The following is a 22126-nucleotide window of genomic DNA, read 5'->3' as shown; positions in this document are numbered from 1 at the left end:
AACAATGCAGACAATAGTAGAGATATTTAATAGGAGGTAGGGTGTGATGATCTCGTTTGTGAGGAAGACTCGAGAAGAGAGCCCTGTGGCAAGTGTATCAGAGGGGAGAAGGATTAGAAACCGGGAGGGCCACCTGGAGGCTCCTGTAGTCTTCCAGGTGAGAAATGCCAAGGCCTCAGCTAAGCAAATCAGCCACAGCACAGGTGGGGAGGAGAGAAGAGCCAGAAGGTTTAAGTAAGAGTTTACATGGGTGGGATGTTTTGGATACAAGAGGAAAGAGGCAGAGAGCAGATAGGATTCAGGTTTTTGGTTGAGCCAGGAGCCAGATGATGATTCCGTTGACCAGAATTGGCCATACCAGAGAAGGGACGCTTTAGGGGAGAAGATGAGTTCAGTTTGGGCCGTGTTGGGTTGGAGGTGCTCAGCCTCGCACAGTGGTGTTTGCAGGGACTTTGCACCACTTAGAAAGAACTACGGATTGCCCCGTGGGCATGAAAGGGAGCCCCAGCCCATAAGTATGGCACACCATGCGAGAACAAGAAACCTCTGGTCCCACACCTGTGATGTCTGAGCCACTTGGCACGGAGGAGAACCAGAGGCCATTTCCAGGCCCGTTCGGTGACAAATGCCATCATCTTACCCTTCTCTGCACATTTATCTTAATTTTCAGAGCTTCACCCCTTTCAGGCCTTCTGGACCTCATGCTACCTCCCGTGTTCCTCTGATTTACCCCCACAATTCAGGGCGAGGGGACCAGAATATTTGGCGGAGTGGCTTGCCAAGGCCGGTGCCACTGGGCCTTAATGAGTAGGAACAACAGTTTTCCCAAGAGCACGCCTCTCTGCGGGAGCCTCCCCGGTAGGTGAGACCGCGAACTCAGCCCCACTTACCTGACGTCACCTCTGGGCACCAGATGTGTGGGTTGGAGATGGTGCCATCCTGGTGGAAGTCCTTAGAACCTTCTCCAGCCTTGGCAGAACGCACACGAAAGGAAAACTCAGTGGAGACAATCGTGGGGCGGTTGGCGTCTGTTGAGAATCTCCTCTGTACCAGGTAGGTACCAGATGCTTCTAGAAATTACTGTGTTTATTTGCAGCACGAAAACCCTATCGGTACCTGCAGCCTCATTTAGCTTCTTGAACTTCGGCTAATTGCCTTTTGCCTCCTCCTCAACCCCACCCCCCTGCTCGCTCTCTCAGTTTGACCGTCCAGTTGGTTGCCTGGCTGTCCTTTCCCCCTACACTCCAGGACCATGCGGTGCACTGCTGCAATTCCGTGACGAAAACAGGGAGGCTTTTTTATGTCAGGGACGTGGGCTTGCTGGTGGAATCCCGTCGGGAAGCCTGGGTGTTGGTGGGTTTCTCATTTTCCTTGCTGCCATGAGATGCCTTATCGCTCGTTCTCGCAATAGTAGAAGTTCTGTGTGTGTCAGAACCTCCCCAGAGCCTTGTTAAACGCAGATCCCGAGGCTCCATCCCTAGGAGTCCTGATTTGTTATCTAGGGTGAGGATCAAGAATAAGTATTTTGAGACAGGTGCCAGGAGTGATTCTGAGGCAAGTGTCAACGATCCCGAGTTGAGCAGCTATGTTAGAGCCCCATGGGGGCTGCTGCCTCTTCACAGATGCCTCGCTTCCCCACTCCCTGCCAGTCCCTGTGAATGGCATCCCACACCAAGAAGACCATCAGAAGGCTGTCTTCTAGCCCTGGGGACCTTCTGTCATCCAGACCAACACCTTTCCCCTCGGCTCAATGCCGGTATTGAGTTCTATCAGTCAGAGGAATCAGTCAGCACGTTCTTATCAGGCCGCCAAGATTATGGAACCCATCATGCTCCCAGGCTCAGGCCTTCCCTCGAGAGACAAGCATATAATTAAATGAAGTGTGTTCACAGAAGGGCAGTAATTAGAACAGTATTTTTCAGTGGGAGCGGGGAAATGAGTTGGTAGAGCCTTTGGAGGTAGTAGACTGTGAAGATTTCAGAGACTCAGGTTGTATTTAGTAAACATTTGCTGGTTATTGAGAAGTAAGTGCCAGGCACTTCCATATACATTGTTTTTGTTATAAGAAATAGAAATTCAGGGCGCCTGGGTGGCTTGGTGGGCTAAACCTCTGCCTTCGGCTCGGGTCATGATTTCAGGGTCCTGGAATCGAAGCCCGCATCGGGCTCTCTGCTCAGCAGGGAGCCTGTTTCCTTCTCTCTCTCTGCCTGCCTCTCTGCGTGCTTGTGATCTCTGTCAAATAAATACGTAAAATATTAAAAAAAAGAAATAGAAATTCATACTTATGTACTTATGAATAAAATTCATACTTATGAAGTCACATTCTTTCCCTTGGCAGAAAGAACCAAGAATTCTTTATAATCAGTAGGGTTCCCTAAAGCACTATGGACCTAAGGTTTTCATCACAAAACCGTAGCCTGAAGGGTATAGCGAGCTTGCCCAAATGTCCAGTGGTTTGCTGGGATGACAGCTGGGGATTGCCAAACCCCAAATCCTCAGCAGAGTTCGGCGTTTGTCGACAACAAGCCATCCCGTAAATAGATGAAGAGCACTTCCTTGGGTCTTTTAATTTTCTCTTGCCATGCAGCTCTTTAAGTTTGAAAACCTGAAGACCTTCTTAAATTCTGGTCAACACACGGGGCCGTAATTTGTACCGACTTCACAAGGACGAAGGGCAAAATCGCCAAAGACGCACGCTGAGTCTCTGGTTTCCTAACTCGTGCAGGAGGGAACCCTCATACAATTTGCACTACTGTTTTTTTGGGTGCAGAATACAAGCATATGGTTTTTGAGGCAGACTTGATTTCAGAGTAAGAAACACCTGGATTGGAATCACATTATTTAGAGTGACTGCTTAGAGACCTTCGGCAGTTCACTCAACCTCTCTGAGCGCCCGTTTCCCAGCCCGTGACATACAGACTATTCCCTGCCTCGTATTGAGGGTTACATGAGATAAACTAATAAAACACCTTGTTTAGTGCCTGTGGATGGGAAACATGCAACCATATGTTACTTCTTTCATTCTCCGAAATTCAATACCATCTGATATCTACTTCTGATAAAACTAACTTTCAAGAAATGCCAAAGGTTGAAGAAATTATTTAAATCACATCTACTTTATTTTATTTTACTTTATTTTATTTCTGTGAATGGGGAAGTGTTATTTAATTGTAGTCAAGGGACATTTTGATCCATGTCGTGGCACCCAGGGCCCTGTGGGGACTCAGCTTGAGAATCTCTAGCCAAGTGTGATTTTAAGAATGGTGTTATTTCATGGGATATGGATGTTGGCCTGGCTTTGCAAGCCTGTCCTCACCCCGGCCTGCACTCATTCTCAAGATTAGGGTTGTTTGAGATCAAGGATATCATCTCCATGGTAGAGGCAGATATTCCGGAAGCCTAGTGTGAAAGAGTTTGCTAAAGGGTTGCTGCTATGAACACCACCATGGTTCCACTAAGGGTGGCATAGATTCTGGCTTCTGGGCTCCGCTGGAAAATGAGCATGATTGCAAAATAAGGACAATGGCAACTGTAGCAGCAAGAGCAAACCCCAGCACCCTTCTTGCTCGTCAGGGACCAGCCTGTGCAAAGGGTGCCCCTAAACCTTCCTGAGTCCGAAGAAGTTGACCTTGGGAGTAATAGAAGTTCCTTATAACATGAATTCTTGTTATAAAGTGAGTCCTCATGTATGTTTATTGTATGAATGACTCCAGACTTAAGTTCTCATGGTTGAGGGTGTGTCAGAAGATAAAATCATGAATATGGCCTTTAATGAGATCTTTCAACCTTGACATCTCGGTATGATCACCAGTCAGTCCAGTTGTCGTCTTCCCATTGCATTCGCAGGGAAACAAATATGGCACCTATTATACCTTATGCCAATTTCAATTTCAAGGCTGAAATTACAGAATGTCAGGACTGAGGGTTCCCATTGCTCAAACCCTTAATTTTACTGATAATTAGATGGAGGCATAGTTTTAATCTTTTTTAAAACATGTTAATCCAGATACCTCATGACCCTAATGAATACTATATGTTGATCTTCACTGCTGACCCAGAGCTGGGCTTGGAGAGGTTCCTTTGCCTACTTCCATCCATAATGGTGTATTTATAACTTCAGCAGCCTCTTACCTTCCCTTTGTAAAACTGGTGGTTTCTTAGATTTAAGATACGTTTATGCACCTTGTGCCATATGATTTTTTTTCTTCCCCCACTCTAGGAACACCAGGGTTCGGGTTTATTGGCATCTATATAATAAAAACTTACTTGAAAAGAAAGGTGTGTAAGCTCAGTTTCAGATATACTGCTCTGCTCTCCTCTCAACGGCTTGGTTGTCAAGTTCACTGTGGGGGAACTCTAGAAACTGCAATATACCAACCACAACTATCAGTGATTTTTAGTTTTTATTCTTGTGTTTTAATTTTTTTCAAAGCTATGGTTCAGGTCAAGCTTTTGCTGTAGGTTTCCATTTCGCTGTATGTTTCCATTTTTAAACAATCCATCTAAATTGTGATTTGAAATTTTAAATTTCAAAGCATTTTGTGTCCAAAAGCCATTTGAAAAGTGATGCTTAAGTTGAAAAAAGAGTTTTTTAAAAAATATTTTTATATGACTGAGAACTCACTGTAGAATTAGAAACAGTGATCCAAAGACCCATTTGATTGAACCTTATTTTGGGAGGCAGATAAACTGATTTGTCGGAGCTCATGGTTCTTTGTGTCATCAAAAGCAACTGTAAATCCATAGTAATCCATACTCTATTTTGAAAGGTGATGACTCATTAAAAAAACAAAAGTATTTGTGGAGACCGTATAGACTTACCACGTGAGAGGACCCTGAATCTTTCATATCATGTCCTCCTGCCTTATTGTGCTGTTAATTACACAGAAGGACTAAAATTTCCAAATCACTTACTACTCAAAAACAAAAATTGTTTTGTTCTGTGAGCTTTCATGAGCAAGCATGGTTTTGGACAGCACAGAAGAGCTAGACTTTGCAGATTTGGATTGTATTCTTGTGTCCTGAGGATTAACTCTACTGGAATTCACAAGCTTCCCTCCTGCCCCCCTACTCTTTCTTCCAGTACAAAGTATAGATGTTGAAGAGACTCACAGCCAAGTAAAATCTCTAATAATTTGTACTCTTTCCTTCATATTCTGTTTTGGTTTTTTTTTTTTTTTTTTTAGAGAGAGAGAGAAAGAACATGTGTGCACGAGTGAGGGTGGGAGGGTGGGCAGAGGGAGAGGGAGAGAGAGAATCTTAAGCAGTCTCCACACCCGTACGACGGAGGTGGGGACTTCCTGAGGCTGGGCTCGATCTTGAAACCCTGAGATCAGGACCTGAGCTGAAACCAAGAGTCCAGGCTTTGATTACTGAGCCATCCAGGTGCCTTTGTACTCATTCATATTCTAATATGGAATCTCTGTACTTAGTCATCAGTACTTGTCTTTTGAGTTTCTTTTCCAGACCGGTATGACTTTGTAACCGCACTTTTGTGCTAAGACGACTGGGTGGCTCAGGAAGGCAAGTGCCTGCGAGCAAGCTTATTTGGAAACTGAAGCTGTAAAACAGACTCATTTACACCACATTATGACCAACAAACAAAAGCCAGCCAGAGTCACTTAGATTTCCTATGAACAGAGGCAGTGTCTCAAACAAATGGCAATTTTTTTTCTTAAAAAATTTCAGATGAGGGGCGCCTGGGTGGCTCAGTTGGTTGGGCGACTGCCTTCGGCTCAGGTCATGATCCTGGAGTCCTGGGATCGAGTCCCACATCGGGCTCCCTGCTCGGCGGGGAGTCTGCTTCTCCCGCTGACCTTTCTCCTCTCATGCTCTCTCTCTCTCTCTCAAATAAATAAATAAAATCTTAAAAAAAATTAAAAAAAATTTAAGATGAGCAGTTGAAAGCAAAATATAGATAAGCTATGCTCAGTTAGGTTTTTTTTTTCCTAATGGCTTACTGATTTTAAGAATGGCTTCTTAGAATGCCAACTTATAAATAAAGATGAAATACCAATTAGAAAAACTACTATTTTGAAATAGTTGCATAATAATTGATTCAAGCAAGAATCATTAATGGTTGCTAAAATCTGAAAATATTTGATGAAGACAAGGATATTTACAGTTTCAAAATATCTCCTTCCTTTTTGTCTCTATAATAACTGTGGCTTATGTAAGAGAATGTAATTTTTCTTACAATATAAAAATATTTAGGGGCAAAGGGGCATGTTTGTGTAAAGATATATATATATATGTATATATATATGTATATGATGAGAAAATTACAAAGCAAATGAGACAAAAGGTTAATGATTGGTAAATCTGGGTGAAGTGTATACAGTTATTCTTTGTAACATTCCTGCAACTTTCTGCAAATTTGAAATTAGTTTTAAATAAAAGATAAAAAGAAAACCCATTTTCCTAGAAAAGGTATAAAGAAGGCCAAAGGTTAAAGCCTCTGCCTTCAGCTCAGGTCATGATCCCAGGGTCCTGGGATCGAGCCCCGCATCGGGCTCTCTGCTCAGCGGGGAGCCTGCTTGCCTTCCTCTCTCTCTGCCTGCCTCTCTGCCTACTTGTGATCTCTATCTGTCAAATAAATAAATAAAACCTTTAAAAAAATTAAAAATGTCTATACTTTGAAAGTGTAATCAAATTTAAGGTCAAATGATAGCAATGGAAAAACACAATAGATAGAGTTCATTTTGTTTATAATATCAAACAAAAATCTGTAGATCAAGAAAATAGAAATAACTCAAATTTTAAGTGTAATGCATACAAAAATGCATTTAATAGAAAAGATAAATGCTAATGAATGTGAATAAGTGCTTAATTTATAACTAATCCAAGAATTAAATTAAAATGAGGGTAATCCCATTTTTACCATTTTAAAGCAAATTTATAAAAATGGATAATGTTAGGAAAAATTGGGGGCTTCCTTTTTCCTACTGCCAGGAAGGAAACATGGATGGACTAACACATTCATATTTTTCCATTACCAACTCATTGTGCCCAATGAGGATTGTTTAGATTGGACAGAACCTGATCTGTATTGGGCTAAGCTAATCGATATATATTGTGTGAGAACTCCCATGTACTAGAACTATGTGGAACACATTATATACATACATTATATCATTCAACCTTAAAATGATTTTATAAAGTTGGTACTATTATTATTTCTCTTTCATCAATGTTTTAGCTTTATCATATATTAAAACTGATTGGCCAGTAAGAGAAGTAGTACCAACCAAAGGGGAAGGAGTTGGTAATTCACCCAATAGTTCTGGGAACACTGACTAAGTAGTTAGTGGGTATTTGAGTATTATTTATATTCCTACCCCACATCATAGACCAAATAAATTCTTGATGGACTAAAAAGAAAAAGGTAAAAAGAAAACCTAGAAGAAACTGTAGATGAGTAATTACCTGTTCTCTGAAAGGGAAAAGACCATAACTATAAAACACAAAATTACCAATGAAAAGATACACTTATCAGATAAAAAGACATATTTGTCAGTACCATCTAGTGCATGTCTATATCGTGGACTGATTACCAGCTAGGATTTGTTTGGAGAGAACAGCTAGGGCCCTGTTAGAGAGCTAATGTGCCAACCTTTGCAGGGTGACATTGAATGTACTCTGAGTCTCTCCTACTAAATGATGTGTTCCTCCCAGGAGGGACCATATTCTGCTCACTTGTGTGTCCCCGGTGTCCAGGTACTGACCTGGTCCATCCTGTGCATTCTATTCTGTGTTTTGATAGATTGAGTCAACAGAGGAATGGTATTCAGGTGTGGCCAAAGCAACGTGATAGAAAGGCACAGTAGGCATGTCCTAGACCCGTGACATACACGGGTAATGAGAGAGTTGGAACAGTTTAGTACTTGAAAGCAATTTGATTGACTGAGTTCTACACCCATATTTCTAAATCCACTAGGAATGTGGATGAACTGTATGATTATTCTATTGTGTCCAATAAATTGTTATTAGAAGTTCGGGAGACTAAAGCAAATCAATAAAACTCTGATTTTCTAGAGAGTCAACTACAAACAAGTTATCACATCAATTATCTGAATTAAATATTGTCCTATGGAAATCCCCTTGTGTGGAGTTTAAAAAACCCCACAAAGATAAATTATATTTATGGAATTACATTTAATGACTGACCTTTCGAAATATTTTATTACTACTATTTAAAAATAGTATTATGTTTGTGCACTGAAAAGTGAGGTTTAGAGCGTGAAGAAGTCCTTTTGGCTGAGTCGAGGGAAGCAGAACGGGGTGAGAGATGGAGTGTTATGTCACTGTGGTTTGGATTTGCACTTCCCTAATGACTAATGGTGTTGGGTACATTTTCACGTGCTTATTGGCCATTTATCTCCTCCAGAGGAATTTCTGTTGAAATCATTTGCTCATTTAAAAATTGGGTTATTTATTTTGTTATTGTTGAGTTGTAAGTGTTCTTTATACAAGTCCCTTACCAGATCCACGAGTTGCAAACATCTTTTCCCATTTTGTGGGTTGTCTTTTCCATTTCTTGATGGTGTCTTTGCAGCACAAAAGTTTTTAATTTTGGTGAAATCCAGTATAGCTCTTTTTCTTTCGGTTCTATTTTGTGTATGTGTGTGTGTGACGTGTAAGGAACCACAGCCTAACCTAAGATCATAAAGATTCACTTTTATGTTTTCTTGTAAGAGCTTTTGAGTTTTAGCTCTTATACTTAGGTCTGATCAATTTTGAGTTAATTTTTGTGGGTGGTGTCAGGTAGGGTCCAGCTTCATTCTTTTGTTTGTGTAATGCTCTGGGTTTAATTCTGAGTTGTAAGAAAATATCTCATTGGTATAATGGAAGCCTTAAGGAGGCGAGGCAAAAGTTAGAGGTCAAAGGTGAGGAACGCAAGGACTACTGGAGTATGAAGCCTCGGCTTTCTAGATACATATTAAAAAACTCAACAAAATTATATCCTTTCCTGTGAGGCATTAAAAGGGAATATGTCTCAAGAGGACTAAAACTGAAGATTGTAGTGATAGTTTCACAGGTGTATAGTTATCTTCAAGTCCATCATGTTATATACATTAAATATGTATAGCTTTTTTTGTATGTCAGGTATAGCTCAATAAAGTGGTTTAAAAATAAATTAATAAGTATGGAATTAAAAAATAAAAAAGCAGGTTAGGTCAAAAAGAATCTGATTTCCTATTGTAATCAGATCCCTTGAATTATTACTTTTAAAGAATTTATTATTTGTGAGAGAGAGAGGGTGCAAGCATGAGCAGGTTGGGGAGGCAGAGAGAGGAGCAGACTCCCCGCTGAGCAGGGAGCCCGATGCGGTGCTCGATCCCAAGACCCTGGGATCATGACCTGAGCTGAAGGCAGGCGCTTAACTGAGCCTCCGAGGTGCCCCTCCCTTGAATTATTGAACAGAGGACAAATGCATCTTGGGCTCAGCAAAATACTGGTCATGGTTCTTGTTATATCACAGATGAAGCAGAGAGATGGGTTCTTCCCTGATCCCTCTGCCACCAACTTTGAAGATTTTATTTATTTATTTGACAGAGAGAGATCACAAATAGGCAGAGAGGCAGGCAGAGAGAGATGGGGAAGCAGGCTCCCTTCCAAGCAGAGAGCCCGATGTGGGGCTCGATCCCAGGACCCTGAGATCATGACCCAAGCTGAAGGTAGAGGCTTAACCCACTGAGCCACCCAGGCGCCCCTGCCACCAACTTTGATTTGTGGCTCTCTTCTTTGCCACCCTAACTTCTGTTGTTAGTCCCCTTTCTTTGTGGCACGAAAATTTGAAGTTGACATGTATTGTTCATCAATTTTGGACATTTCTTTTATCATCTGGCGTTTAAGAAACCAGAAGGCTCAGTAGGTTTCGGTGAAGAGGCGTCTCAGCTGTTTTGCTGACTAGGTCAGTGCTATGCAATGAGGAAGAATTTCTGAGAGAAGAATTTCTACAAATATCCTGATCCTTAAGTTTGAGCACACTTATTAGACTGAACTGATACACATATTTCTGTTGTTGGGGTTTTGTACATAACCATGTGCCCTTACCCAACCATAGGTTGTTGCCTATGGACCTCACAGTATCTGAAAGGAGAAAGTTTACTTGAGAAAAATAGAATGAGGCAAATCTTACTTAACACATAGTTTATTCACTCTTTCTTCAAAAGTCTAAAGTAACTGAATTGAATTTTATAGGAAAAAGTTCTTGAAAATTTTTCTTTTATTTCTGGCCAATATTCAAACTATGGACACTCTCCTGGGAGGCTGGGACTACCAACCATTCTCTCTGTAAGAAAAAGAAAATCAAGATTTCATATTTACCAGAGTCATTTCTTCTTCCCTCGCATTGTTTCCTTTTGGTGACCATGGCTCTCCTCAGGGGCTCCCACAATTGCCCACAGTAGCCACAGCCAAGGCCATTCCGAAGGCTCAGTCAGAGCCAGTAAGAAGGTGTGAAACCAGAAAGCGTGTTTTCTTCCTTCTTGCATAATTTTTCAGTACACCCAAAAAGGCTCTTTAAAAATCTATTAAAAAGGAGGGGGGTGATAAGAGGATGCACAAAATATTCACACTTCTTCCACAAAACTGAGTAAGCACCAGGAAGTGTTGCATGTTGTGGGGTTTTGCCACCATCATCTCCAGAAATAGGGAGAGGCTCTAGGATGTGGGAGAACAGAGGGCATCAGGAAGGGATGTGGGGGTCACCAAAGACTTTGTTTTCTTGTCTGGCTGTGTCACTAACTAACATTTGTCCCCTCCCTCTTCTCCCTCTCCTACTCCTACCCCCCTCCCTCTGCTTCCAAACAAAATGCCATGAAATCCTGCCATTTTGTTTGGGTACTCACATGGATATCTAGTGCCCAGCTTTTCTAAGGGAGTTATATTCCCAAAGCGCGCTGGGAGACAGATGGTGGTAGAGTGGTCGTTCTCCCAGGAACCCTCATGTTAGAAGGGAGAACCAGCTCGTCAACTTCGTGGATAACCCCCATGTACACGATTTTTTTTCCAGCCTAATTTTGTGCAATAATATAATCAGATGGATTAACTTTGTGAGCCTCATTTTGTAAGTTTTGAAATGACCTATCCTGCATACATCACTGTTGGCCACTTTGGGATGCACAGAATTGCTACAAGGTGGAAGATCTCCAGGGAAAATACAAGAAAGCTAGGCTCCAGCCTGTCTTTGGTGTTTCCTTAGGAATCCTCTGACATTAAGAGGTCAAACCCTGTCCCCACCCTGACGGGAGAGACTAGTTGAAAGCTGATCAAAATCTGACTTGAAAGAATCGTAGATGGTCTAAACAGTCACTCCTGTAGTTGCGCAAGTAGTGACGGGTGTAACACGAGTGGTAGAGGATGCTGACCTTTTCCACTGTTCTCTCAGGGAGCTTTCTTAGGAGGGAGAAGCTTGGTTACCAGGTTTTAGGAGAGGAAAAACTGGATGGTAAAGAACAGTGGAATGAAAGCTCCTTCAGTGGTGGGATTTCTCTGGAGTACATTTGCCATGGTATTATCAGGTATAAAAATGTTCATAAATCTCATCCATTAATTTATTACTTAGATATCTGTGCTAAAAAGACCATCTGAGATTCAGATAACAGGCTAAAACCAAATACTTTCAGTAGCGGTATTTATATAAATTGGAAACCACCTAATTGTTGAATTAATAAAAGAATGGATGAGTAATTTATGGTACATTCACATAGTCCCTAAAAGTAATTCTTATGAACAGAATTTTAAAATTTGGAGAAACAATTAGGGTGAAGTATTAAATGAAACAGAAGGAAGACATAAAACTAGAATGTAGTGTGGGCTTAACTATGTAAAAACAGGATGTAAAGAAAAAAAGAAAATTGTGATTTGATGAACTTGTAATTATTTTTTATTTACATGACTGAATGTATTTAATTCTCTCAAATAATATGTATTATTTAAAATTCATTTATAGTCTACTATCCCAAATTCCTTTCCTTCTTTTTTTTTTTAAAGATTTACTTATTATTTGTGATAGAGAGAGTTGAGGGGTGAGGAGGGGAGAGGAGGAGGAAGAAAATCTCCAGCAGACTCCCTGCTGAGCATGGAGCCCAGCACAGGGCTCGATCCCAGGACCCTGAGATCATGACCTGAGCCAAAATCAAGAGCTGGACACCAAACTGACTGAGCCACCCAGGCACCCCTATTATACCAAATTTCTAACTATCTTTCTAATTCAAAACTTTCATTACTTTTGCAGTTATATTCTTAGTTACATTCTGTGGGTTAAATTTGACTTATCTAAGAAAACAAATTTCATACTTGCAAGTTACATGCTACTTTAAATTCCTTTAGATTCTCAGATTCTCTAGTGTATAGGTTAGGAGTTCACAATTTTAACATTCCATAGAATTTCAGAGTTTTCTTTTGTAATGGGATAAGGTCTTCACTTCTGATATAATTGTAGAGAGTATTAGCTCCTCAGTTATGACTCTCACTCAGTCACAGCTCAGGGATGGGTTTCGTGGAAGATCAGGTACGCTGCCCTTGAATTACATAAAGAGGAAGGGCCTTTCTATGGAAACTCGAGGCCATAGCTTTGCTGTAAGCTGCAAAATGGACTAACTGGCCTCAAAATAGCTTAAAAAAATAAAAGTCCTCCTAGGATGTGTCATTTTCCTTAACAATATATGAACCATGTTCTTGAAAAGGACCCAGTGTTTCTCTGTGTTGATAGGTAATATTTGGTGAGTTTTGTAGGTGAATTATTTCCTCTGAAATAGCCTTACTCAGGGAGAAAGAGCAAGACCAGGGGGAAATGGGTCAGATGAAACTAGGGGAGAGGGAATGAGGAGGAAAGAAAGAGAAAGAACAGGGGAAATCAAGGGGAGAGGGGAGAGAATTTGTCCATTGGTTGGGTTTTGTCTGAGGTGAGAAGGAAAGTAGTAATTGGCGAGGATGCTCAGTGAATTGTTCTAGATCCCTGTGGAGTTGCATCATGATGGGGACGGTGATACGGCCACAGAGAACATGGTTTGTAATACCTGAGTCTTCTCTCTCAGCTGCGCTTGCCTTCGCTTCATACTCCGCTCAGACCGTAGAGTTCCGTTGCCACTCAATCCATTTGCTGGGAGTCGGTTGGGATACGCTAGGAAAACCATTCCTCTTGGGTTTTGTGTATTCAGTTTACAAACTATGAACTTATGGAGGTTCACAGTGCTGAAAGGTCTTTCTAAGTTGTTTGGGGGAGAATAAGGAACAGAGAAAGAAGTCCAGGGTTTCCTAGCAGCCCTTTCTAAAGGCTTGCTCTGTAACCCATAGTTTCCCCGAAAACAGCAGGCTGGGGGACAACTTCTTAAAGAGAGGCTGTGTCCATGGAATGATCTATTCTAAAGGAGTGATAACTGACTTAGAGATAATTAATTTAAAATTCATTGAGCTAATGACCATAAATGTAGGTCTTTTTTCCTCTCCTCCGTCTTATAGGTTCATCATTGTGATTCATGGTCATAATTAGAAAGTCACAGAATTACTTGCTCAACACCCATCCTTACCAGTTTTCATAGGCTGTAGGACTTGGCTGCTCCCTCCTCTGTGTGATAATTGAACTGACTTTGTCAGAGCACAAACCGTAGCTGGGGACAGTTCTCACTGGCTTCCAGGTACGTACTGGGAGGTGGGTGAGTGGTTGATGGTACAGGTGACTTTGGGAATAGTTGTCCCAGTGCTGAAGTGAGATGTTTGAAGATCTTTATTTTTGGCATAGAGTGCAAGGGAGGTCCTCCTTTATCATCCTGTCATCCTGCTACTTTCCAGCATCATGACTGTGAGCAACTTAAAGTGTCTGAGTCCCAGCTCTCTCATTTGTTTGTTGGGAAAACAATGTCTTCCTCTCTGGCTTATTGGAGGAACTGAATGAAGTAATGATGTGGAAGGGTCTGTGACATAGTGGGTCCTCTGGAAATGTTTATTACATCTAGATGCAGGTAAGACAATCTGGGTTGTAAGCTCCTGCTGCGCTAGGCATCATGAGTCGAGGAGCAGTCGAGCTCCTGTTCACTGGATATGCCTGACACATGGTGTGTGCATGCAATAAATAGTTATTTACCAAATGAATGTCTGGGCTATTATTTTAATGTGATACTCAAGAGTTCTAGAGTTTTGCCCGGGATCAGGGTCAAACCCAAATGAGTATTTTCAATTTACAAAACTGTATTTCTTATCTGTATTATAACATCTGTTTTATGTAAGGAGAGGTTGTATATATAAGGCTATAACAATTTCATGGGTGTTAAAAATGATGATGTTTTATCATTTAAAGCAAGGACCGGCAAACTTCTCAATAAAGGGCCAGACAGTAACTATTTTTGATTTTGCAGGCCCTGTGGTTTCTTCACAACTACTCAGCTCTGCCACTGTAGCTGGAAAGCGGCCATAGATAGTAGTCAATGAATGGGCATGGCTGTGTGTCGATAAAAATTCACTTACAGAAACAGGCAGTGGGCTGGATTTGACCTGAAGGCTGTAGTCTGGTTGAAGCTCTGATTTTCAATTACAGAAGAAATAGACAGATGTCATATAGATCTGGCTCAGAAATGAAAAGAAAAACCATTTATGCTGTACTAATTCTATATAATTATGCTAGTAGTGCTAATATTTGTGTAACACAGTAGAGCAAGGGAAGCCATATTATTATTCCTATTTTTTTTATGGGTGGGAAAATTGAAGTGCAAGAGGTATTTGCTAGTTGTCTGGCTAGTAGGATTCAGCACAGGGTCCGGAGGTTCTGACTGCAAATGTGCTGCTCGTCCCGTGTCGTGTTCTTTGCCATCCTGTAGCTTTGGCCGTCTTCGGTCTCCGTGTCTCTGTCCCTTTAGGGCAGGCAGCCAGTGTTGTTTCAAGCCCGGAGGCTTCAGGTCGGGATCCAGGAGAACGGAGGGCTTCGATGGGAAGGGTGATTGGTATCTCAAGGGTGATTGCAAGTTTTAAAACAAGCTTAGTGTGCTTTAGTGTTTACTTGTGTTGTTTTTGTCGTTTTCATGGTATATGCATATATTTTTGATGTTATACTAGCCTTTTAAGTTTGGAGGATAACATGATGAATGTGAGGTCAATCATCTACTTTAGATAAAGGATGTATTTTTTCATTAGACCAAAACCTCTATGCTGATATTTTCCCCATAAACATTCTGTTTCCTCAGCAATATGATGTAAAATTAGATGGAAAAAGAGCCCCCTTATGATATCTCAAAAACTGTTTTTATCACATCAGAGAGAATGTTAATCATACTGTTTTCCATCACAAGCTGGCAAAGATTTTGGTGAATTGTTCTGGGATTCTTGAAGTTTTAAGTCCAAGCCGAAAAAGACTAGTTACTAAAGAGTTAAAAGATTGGTTCATAACTGAGGATGAGTTGTAACACACCTAGGAGGAGCCACCTAACTCTACCCTTGATGAAATCACGTTCTTACAGCCTGTTGACACGGAAAACCCTCCTAGCTTGCCTCGATTAGCAGCACTGGCACGTGGATGACCTCCAAAATTCCTTCAAACTCTAGTGTAACTCTCTGGCGCTTTAAGTCGTTGATATTGGAGAGACTGACTTTCTTCACTCAAATGAGATGATGTCCGTGAAATCACAAACAATGCTTGGCACATAGTAGGTGTTTGATGAATTCTCACACCCTCCTTAGTGATTCATTACCCTCCTTCCCTTAAGATTTAGCTACATTTAGCGGCGGATTGCATCATTCCTGATTGACCAATCATACCACACCAAATTTTTAGCCTTGCAGGGCACAGTCATCTGTAGTCAGATCTTTGTTGGGTTATTTGAAAGGATAAACAGATTCAATCCTAGATTAAAGATATTCAAACAAGCTTTGAATTTGGGCACCCGGAAGCCCAACGTGGTATGAGTACCAGAGCCAGCAAGGACAAACGTGACAACCCTAAATCCAGAAAATCAGACCAAAAAAAAAAAAAATCACCCTGTTGTAAATGTAAATAGTATCCTTTTTGAAAGGTAATGCTGGACAGTAGCCATGTGCAATAGTTATTGATCAACTAGCATGAAATATTAACGGTTAACCTATTAAAATTTTCCAGCCATTTATAATTCTTAACCAGTGATGAAATTCAACTGAAAAATTACAGTTTTTAGAATTTTGTGGAAGGATTTAGAGAAAAAACCCACAGCAATTTTCAAATGAAATAGTGAAGAGAATTAACAACATATTTGGTTTTCTATGTTCACTATTGATAATTGAGAGACCTTCTTGATGCTCAGCTATGAATTTCCATTGGTCAGTATCTTGCCTTATAAAACTGGCTTTTACTTGTTTCACTCTAGCTGCACGAGTAGCTTATATTCTCTGTGTACATATACATATAATATAGATAAGAAGCTTATGTTCTCCACAATGGCTACATACTCACTTTAAAAAGTTTTCTTTTGAATTTCCCTGTCTAATATAATTGTATTTATAGGGTTGGGGCTCAGAAATCTTGTTGTCTGACAAAGAGTTAGAAAAGGAAGACAGAGCCTGTCGAAAAGGGAACCAGGCCAGAAAGGAGAATTTCCCTGTCTAATATAATTGTATTTATAGGGTTGGGGCTCAGAAATCTTGTTGTCTGACAAAGAGTTAGAAAAGGAAGACAGAGCCTGTCGAAAGGGAACCAGGCCAGAAAGGAGGCCTCATTCTGTCCTTAAATCACGTCAGGTCTGCAAATTTTCACTTTTTCTCACTTTCCTCTAGTTTCAACCTTTGTTGCTGATTCACGGACCCCCATGTTTGTAGTCATAAATGAATCAGGATTGTAGAGTGTTAGAACTAAAAGCAACATCAGAAGTTATCTGGCTCAGTTTTAAAACTTTTGTTTTTTTCAGTTGTGGAATACATTTGCTCCATGAAAACTTCATTAAAATCCTGATAAGAAAAAGAGGAAGAAAGAAAGGAAAGATGGGAGGAAGGGAGAAAAAGAGGGAGGGAGGGAAGGAAAGTAAGGAAGAAAATGAGGGTCTGGAGCTCGAGTTCCTTGAGGAAGTAAATAGGACAAGCAGAGGAGCAGGTCACGTGGTGTGGAGGCGAAACTGGACAGACTTGCTGGAGATGCCGGCATGGAGTTGATCAGTTCTTTACTTCCTAGCAAATCAGTTTTCCTCTAGAAAGCACTCCCCATTTCATCTGTCAGGAGGCCTTGATAATTTCTACCCACTGAATGGTATTCAGCTGTTCTAGTTGATAAATTCAATAGTACCCCCCATCTGCACTACAGGACTGTTAAAGGAACAAAATAGCAATAACAAACCATTTATAATAGCTTAACATGCATTTTGCAGATCCTATGGAATAAGTAAAAAAAAGGTTAGAATAATACAGAAATTGGAGTATAAGAGAATGTCCAAGACAATGGTTATATGAAGCAAAAATAGTTCGCTTCTCTCTGTAGTGTAGGGATTTGGGTTGAAAGGTGTGGATCAAAAATTATAAGGGGGCCTCTAAAAAGAGACCCAATTGGAAATAGCAAAAAAAAAAAAAACAAATATAGTAAGTTAAATATTTAATTTAGTGGAAAGCATAGACCGTGTGAAGTTGTTTTAAAAAATTATACATATATATATATATATATATATATATATATATATACCATACATTTGTGTTCTCCCTCCCCACTTTAATCAATCAATGACAATTTTACCCCGGATTCCAAAATGGCACTTGGACAAGTGCCATTGTGGGAGGGGCAGAGTTCATAAATTTCCATTCCTGCCGGGGTGTGGATTGAAACTTACCTGACCAGCTGTTAGCAGCAACTCTAAAGACAAGAAGGTAAATGCAAGCATTACCTAATAGCATTTTTAACAATGAACATTGCATTGGAAAATAATAGAAACCCAAAAGAGATTTAATTGAAACCAAAGGGCATGCTATTTTTATGAAGTCAATGTCTTTTAAAAAAGAGACATGTCGAAGTTTTTGTAAATGTGGCGATGCTTGCTGGGAGATATTAACAACATCTGTCACCTCATTTGGCCTCCACGTACCTGGTCAGATGTCTGATGTATCTGATCAATTTTCTAAAAATGTAGATGTTTGAATAATTTTATAAAAATCCTTCCATACTTGACAGATTGTATTTTATCTTTTTATGATTTCTGTAATATAAAATGGTATAATATTTAGACTACCTATATTTTAAATAATATGAGTTTTCATTTCTCTTTTGTAACTTAAGTTGGAAATGCTCTTGGTTGCATCTTTCACAACTATTTCTCTGTTTCTAAAGACAGTTTATCACTGAGTTAGCTTTAGCCAGATCTGACTATTTATTCTAGCAGTATAGCATCTATCTGTGTAAAGTTGGAACTTCATTCTTGGGTTCTTAATAGCTCTGTGGGAATTATGAAAATTATAAGACATGAAATATTTTGGAGATAGAACTTTTTTTCTTCCTACTGTATAGGAAGAACAATTTCCCCCAGAATATTTTGGGTTGTTAGAAAATCTATCTCATCTAAACTTTTACACTTTCACCATAAAGGAAACCAGTTTTAATAAGTGGACTATTTCTAATGCATTGGAAAATGAATCAAAATTTGATTCTGCAAAGTAGCATCTCTATTGATTATAGCTGCCTGCAGAGTATATGCAGAATGAGTATGAAATAGTGAGTCTTCATCTAATATTTCTTTTTTTTTAAAAGGATTTTATTTATTTATTTATTTGACAGACAGAGAGAAAACAGAAGTAGGCAGAGAGGCAGGTGGTGGGGTCGGGGAAGCAGGCTCCCTGCTGAGCAGAGAGCCGGCTCCGGGTTCGATCCCAGGACCCTGAGATCATGACCTGAGCTGAAGGCAGAGGCTTAACCCACTGAGCCACCCAGATGCCCCTCATCTAATATTTCAAATGTTAGAATTATTTACAGTGAAAAAGGGGCAGATGCTAGCAAATAAAGCCATAAAAGCTCATGAAATGCTCTTATGTGCCACTATTTGTATTCTTTACTGATGGGATACAAAGATGAAAATGAAACTTGGAACCTGCCCACAAGTGAATTATGTTTTGGAAGCAAAGACAGAAATAGAAAAAAAAATAATTACCTCACAGAGTGATAAGGGAAACAAATATGGATGTCGTGTGTTTATCATCTATGTCTATACCTACACTATGATTGCAAGATTAGAAAGCATGTAGAAAATGAAGGCCAAACTATGGAAAGAACCTAGAAGTCAATCAACAGATGAATGGATAAAGAAGATGTGGTATATATACACCAATGGAATACTATGCAGCCATCAAAAGAAGTGAAATCTTGCCATTTGCAATGATGTGGATGGAACTAGAGGGTATTATGCTTACCGAAGTGAGTCAGTAGGAGAAAGACAACTATCATATGATCTCCCTGATATGAGGAAGTGGAGATGCAACGTGGGGGACTTGGGGGGTAGGAAAAAAATAAATGAAACAAGATGGGATCGGGAGGGAAACAAACCATAAGAGACTCTTAATCTCACAAAACAAACTGAGGGTTGGTGGGGGGAGGGAGGTAGGGAGAGGGTGGTTGGGTTATGGACATTGGGGAGGGTATGTGCTATGGTGAGTGCTGTGAAGTGTGTAAACCTGTTGATTCACAGACCTGTACCCCTGGGGCTAATAATACATTATATGTTTATAAGAAAATAAAAAAATTATAAAAAAACAAAAAACAACAGCAAAAAGGAAATGAAGGCAATTGATTTGTCAATATTGTGGGAGCAAAATTCAAATTTATCATGCAGATAGCAGAATATCATTAATGATATCTGATATTCTTCCATCTGCATCATAAATTTGACTTTGAGAACCAAAGTCCTTTTACTTAGAGGTTAAATAATGAATCACTTACTTGGAAAGAATTGTAAACAAAAATATGATAAAATAGTATTATTGATATCAAAGTGAGTTTTTTTTTCTGAATAAAAATTGCCTATTAGCCCCCCTCTTTAAAATTATGGTTGGAAGGAGGTGATGATGAGGACAGTAAGTATGGAGTGACCTAAGCCAGATCTAATTTGGGATAAAGTTGTTTGCAATCACAAAGTTCCAATCTATGTTTATGATACATTTGCATAGGTTTCAAAACAATCTGAAAAAATGTTCGAGGAAATGTTCAGTCTAGAGAAGCAAGCCCCTCAGCAGATCAGAGGAGTCTTGGAAGAACAACCTGGGACTGGAGGTGCCCCTTGGCAATGAGGTGGTCCAGAGTGGTCCTGATGGACGTTTAGTGTTGGCCATTGGTCAGAGACACCAGTGAAACCAATAATACATATTTTGTTATTTTTTAATCAGTATTTACCTTATTAGGTTCTTATTTATTATACATACATATTCTTGTCGTGAAGCTGTGTGGTGGGTTACTAGAGCCATGGTCTTGGAGAGGACAAAGGCTATCTGCCCAAGATGGCAGCATGATGTAGAAGGAAAGAGGGTGACCAAACAGACGAATTTGTTGACACAACTGGTCAACAAAAATGAAGATAATTTCTGATTTACAGATTGTTTGAAAATTAGAGACAACATTTGTGAAATACCAGGCACATGGTAGGCAAATTAAATGGTAGCTGTTATTATAAAGCCATTGTAGGTGGGGCTGTGCTAATTCCTTAAGCTGAATAGAGTTTTGAGGGACCTTGCTATTTTAAAGATCATTTCAAGTCTGTTTGGAAATAATGATGACTGAAGTAAATTATGTACAAGTGTTTCAAGTTGTAGCTTATTAAGAAGCAGCTTACCTCAGCAATCCGCCTTTAGACTCAGACGTCGCCAAACAGTAGCTTCTTTGTGAGGTGTATGTTTTCCAGAGCGGATGTTAAGTATCTATTGTTAATGCTTGGGGAACTCCTAATTGCATCTGGAGACTGAATTTCATTTTGAGATGTTATTCTTCAAATTTTCCTCTAATCTTAGTTCTTGTGTTAAACACAAATAAATTTTCAGTGCTCTAAAATTTGCTGCCATGTTTAATAATATATCTAGAGTACATTTTAAAATTAAACTTCATCCATACATATAAAACTTATGTGTATTTATGTATAAATATACATACATAATAAATATATAGAGAAGTTCTATGTAACTATACTATCATGGACTCTTCCCATCCATCTTCTTTCACTCGAGTTTGTGCTTATGAGATCCACATTATTATGGGGCACTAGAGTTCACTCAGACATATTTCTGTGTATTCCATTGTATACCTGACCCACAAGCTGTTTATTTATCTTTCTGATGATGGACATTTGGTTTGTTTCTGAGTTTGGGCTATTATGAAATTGTTTCTATGAACTTATTTGTACATACCACTTTTTAAAATCTGAAAGGTATTTTGCTACACATCTCTGAAAAATATCTGTTATGGTTATATTTTAGTATGATGATGATTAGATCTCTACTTTCCATTCATTGCTAAGTTGGTCCCATATGTAAATCCAGTGGATTTGGAGACTGGCTTGGTCATACTATTTTCAAATTAGTACTGATGTAAAGGGATTTTGGATGAGGACAAGAAAACCGACCTTGAGATTTTCCTCCTTTATTTTTTGTTGTAACAACACAACACGGCTTTTACTGACCACCAGAGCATCTCTCTCTAATGAATAAGAACAGTGTTAAGTAGCTTTAAAATCTTGAAAACATGATATTTTTAAATTGCTTGCTTGAATTTTACTAGAGTAATACTAGAATAAGTCTTGATGAGTGCTGTTTAAAATTTTTTTCTTATTAATACTCTTCTGCTTTTTTCTATTTCTTTTTTTAAAAGATTTTATTTATTTATTTGAGAGAGAGAGAGAGATTGAACATGCACATGAATTGGGGGAGGGGCAGGGGTAGAGTCTGAAGCAGGCTCCCTGCTGAACACAGAGCCTGACACTGGGCTTGATCCCATGACCCTGAGATCATGACCTGAGCCAAAACCAAGAGTGGGAGGCTCAATCAACTGAGCCACCCAGATGCCCCTGCTTTTTCTATTTCCTTTTGTAAATGAGTACAGGATTCCATGATGCTCTTAGATCACGGGAGCTGCTTCTATTGGGGCACCTGCTCTATGAGAGAGTGGATTTCTCAGAGGCAGAAATTGGGTCTCATTCAGCTCATCCTTCTA

General features: G+C 39.8%; 1 protein-coding gene across 2 annotated transcripts in view; it reads left to right on the top strand.

Moving 5' to 3' along the window:
- Positions 1-222: 222 nt before the first annotated feature.
- Positions 223-22126, top strand: part of SERPINB12 (serpin family B member 12) — a 38031-nt gene continuing 16127 nt past the window's right edge. The window contains exon 1 of one of the 2 annotated variants that reach the window (XM_080821999.1): positions 223-1053. The gene's annotated coding sequence lies outside the window, so the exon portion shown is untranslated. Of the gene's footprint in view, positions 1054-13575; positions 13644-22126 lie in introns of those variants that run through there. The other variant, XM_080821998.1, reaches the window with a different exon arrangement.

This window comes from Martes martes, assembly GCF_963455335.1.
Source record: "Martes martes genome assembly, chromosome: 13".
NCBI lineage: Eukaryota > Metazoa > Chordata > Mammalia > Carnivora > Mustelidae > Martes > Martes martes.
Note: the sequence above shows the minus strand (reverse complement) of the source record. Positions and strands in the feature narration are given on the sequence as shown.